Source organism: Pygoscelis adeliae, unplaced genomic scaffold, assembly GCF_000699105.1.
Source record: "Pygoscelis adeliae isolate BGI_AS28 unplaced genomic scaffold, ASM69910v1 Scaffold65, whole genome shotgun sequence".
Taxonomy (NCBI): domain Eukaryota; kingdom Metazoa; phylum Chordata; class Aves; order Sphenisciformes; family Spheniscidae; genus Pygoscelis; species Pygoscelis adeliae.
The window spans coordinates 3,313,702-3,316,962 of NW_008824864.1; positions in this window are offsets into that span (position 1 = coordinate 3,313,702).

Consider the following 3,261-nt stretch of genomic DNA (forward strand, 5'->3'; position numbering starts at 1 on the left):
ACTACAGTCCCTGGCAAAAAGTCTTTCTCCATCTGTCTTATAAGCCCCCTTTAAGTATTGAAAGGCCTCAAGAAGGTCTCCCCAGAGCCTTCTCTTCTCCAGGCTGAACAACCCCAACTCTCTCAGCCTTTCTTCACAGGAGAAGTGTTCCAGCCCTCTGATAATTTTCACAGCCCTCCTCTGGAACCACTCTACCAGATCCATGTCTTTCTTGTGCTGGGGGCCCCAGAATTGGATGCAGTACTCCAAGTGGGGTCTCATGACAGCGGAGTAGAGGGACAGAATCACCTCCCTTGACCTGCTGGCCACGTTTCTTTTGATGCAGCCCAGGATACGATTGGCCTTCTGGGCTGCAAGCACACATTGCTGGCTCATATCCAATTTTCCATCCACCCATATCCCCAAGTCATTCTCCGCAGTTCTGCTCTCAATCTGCTCTCAATCAATTCATCCTCCAGTCTGTACTGATATTGGGGATTTCCCTGACCCAGGTGCAGGACCTTGCACTTGGCCTTGTTGAAATTCATGAGATTCACATGGGCCCACTCCTCAAGCCTGTCAAGGTCCCTCTGGATGGCATCCTGTCCCTCAAGCGTATCAACTGCACCACTCATCTTGTAATCCACGAACTTGCTGAGGGTGCACTTGATCCCACTGTCTATGTCATTAATGAAGATGTTAAATAGTATTGGTCCCAGTACAGACCCTTGAGGGACACCACTTGTCACTGGTTTCCATTTCAACATTGAGCTGCTAACAGAAACTCTTTGGATGCAACCATCCAGCCAATTCCTTATGCATCCATCCACCAAACCCATATTTCTCCAATTTAGAGATAAGAATGTTGTGGGGGACCATATCAAAGGCCTTACAGAAGTCCAGGTAGATTACATCAGTTGCTCTCCCCTTGTCGACTGATGCAGTCACTCCAATGTAGAAGGCCACTGGATTTAGTCAGGCACAATTTGCCCTTGTGAAGCCATGTTGGCTGTCTCTAATCATCTTTTTCTTCCGTATGCTTCAACATAACTTCCAGGAGGATGTGTTGCATGATCTTACTGGGCACTGAGGTGAGGCTGACTGGTCAGTAGTTCCCAGGGTCCTCCTTATTACCCTTTTTAAAAATGGGTGTGATAGCAAATGTTTCCTCTCAGCAGTGGTTCTAACACAAGGCAAAATTACAGAAAGTATTCCTAGGGAAGTCCGTTTGTGTGCTTTCATCTCCATTTCTACTAACATTAGTGCACTGAGTAGGCTATAATGCTTCAGCAGTGATCTGATGTTCATCCTATTCATTTCTCCATGATGGGAGTCCAGCACACACACCACACGCCCAGCTGCTGACCAAAGAGTACATTCAGCAAGCTCATTCCTACAGCAACTCTTCTCACATCAGTAAAATAGTAATAATACCATGAATTAACATGGTCCAATGAACTTATCTGCACCATGCAGCCAGGTCTGCAATGGTCCCACATTGTCTTTTGATTCAGAACAGAGGCATAGACCAGGCGGCCAAGGTCTCTCAAGGCCACAGTATCAGCAGGGGTGGCTTGTCAGGAATGCAGTTTATAGATGCATCAAAAGACAAGAGTACAGGAGATCAAGTAAAGATTAGCTATTTATTTTCAAAAAGGTCACATGTTTTTCTACCTGATCCAATTTCACTGTGAAGATACATGGTGTCCTCCCTTACTAGAGACACCGACACCAACCAAAACAAGATTTTCCACATTCCTTTTAATAATGCATGGCATCCTGAAGCCTGCTGTCTGCCTATGATGATGCAAGATGCTCAGATGTCATTACAACAAAGCCTGAGGGGATTATTTTCTCATTTCCATAATTACACAGTCAGTAATATTATCATGATCCAATCTTATCTCAAAATGTATACCCAGATCTTTAATGACAATATTTCTGAAGTGATGTGTGGGATTACAATCCCGTGTATGATAAGGCTGCAGCAGGACATGAAAAGTTCAGCTTTCATCAACTGGGGGCTTTCATTCCTGAGAAAAGGTGACTGTGCCCCCAAAACTGCCGATATGGGTCACAGATCAGAAGTCTGCTGCCACATCTGGAACACTCTCTCCATCTCTGAAGTGTAAAAAGTGAGAAAAGACTCTCCAGCCACAGCTGCCCATTTCAGAAGCGGGTCCATTTACTGGCCCTGGAGGTTTTCCATCCACCTGCCTTGCCCTGGCATCACCAGAGGAGCCTGTGCTGGAAGTCCCTTTCACCGCTGTAGGGCCATGACTTAGCTCCCAGCTCAGTAGCTATGGAGAATGAGCAGGATTATTTTAGTGCCTCTTTTCAGTACTTCACTTGGTTTTCTCTTCTCCCTGATGTTTCAAACATAAGCCCTGAAGGGTTTGCACTCATAAATACATTCAGGATGTCTATTAGGATGTGCCCTAAATGGCAGGGCTCGTTCAACACTCTTCCAAACAGTCTGAACAACTGTGTCTAAAAACAAAAGCATGTTTTAGGGAATAAAACGCCATGGGGTGAAGAATCTCAACCAGCAAAATTGCATTATTTCGTATTCTGAAGGAGTACATGCTAAAATCATTGTAATGGCCTAGGAAAAGCACGGTGAAGGGCTAGGGTGCAGACCTCTCTGAGGCATGATTTCTAGCTCGAGCAGAGCCTAGCCAGCAAAACTAAACAAGATGGTACCGTTCTATCTCGGTGGTAGGAAAAGGTTTGCATTCCTCTCAGCCTGTCTGAAGAGCAACCTCTTTTCTTAGACAAAGCAACCTCTTTTCTTAGTAAAGGGACCGCCAAAGGTAGCTGGAAATATTAAACACTGAAAGAGAGAGAAAAGTCTAACTAACTTTTTGAATCTCCTGTTAATGGTCATTATCCTGTTTCCCACTGCACACCACATGCTTTCCTAACCTCCAGAGAAGCCCGAGCTCTGGATTATGTCAATGTTATTGGTGCTGAGGATGTGCACGTGCTGTCTCCTGCACCCTCCCAGTCATATGGTAAACAGTGTCTGTCAGACACGAAAGAGTAAAACAGCAAAGAGCATCTTCCCTACAACGAGCTGTTTTGCCAATATACTTATTATGTTGTGTTTAGCCCTTATTATGGTTTACAGTGGCTCCTGAATGACTCCGTAAAAGTACAATGTCTCTGCTTAGATTCCTGGCTGAGCACCCGTTCGTCTCAGGGTTTGGATTCGGTACATGTGGGTTTGTGAACAGAATTTTAACTCATCTTTGTGATGTTATTTGATCTCCCCCTGGGGTG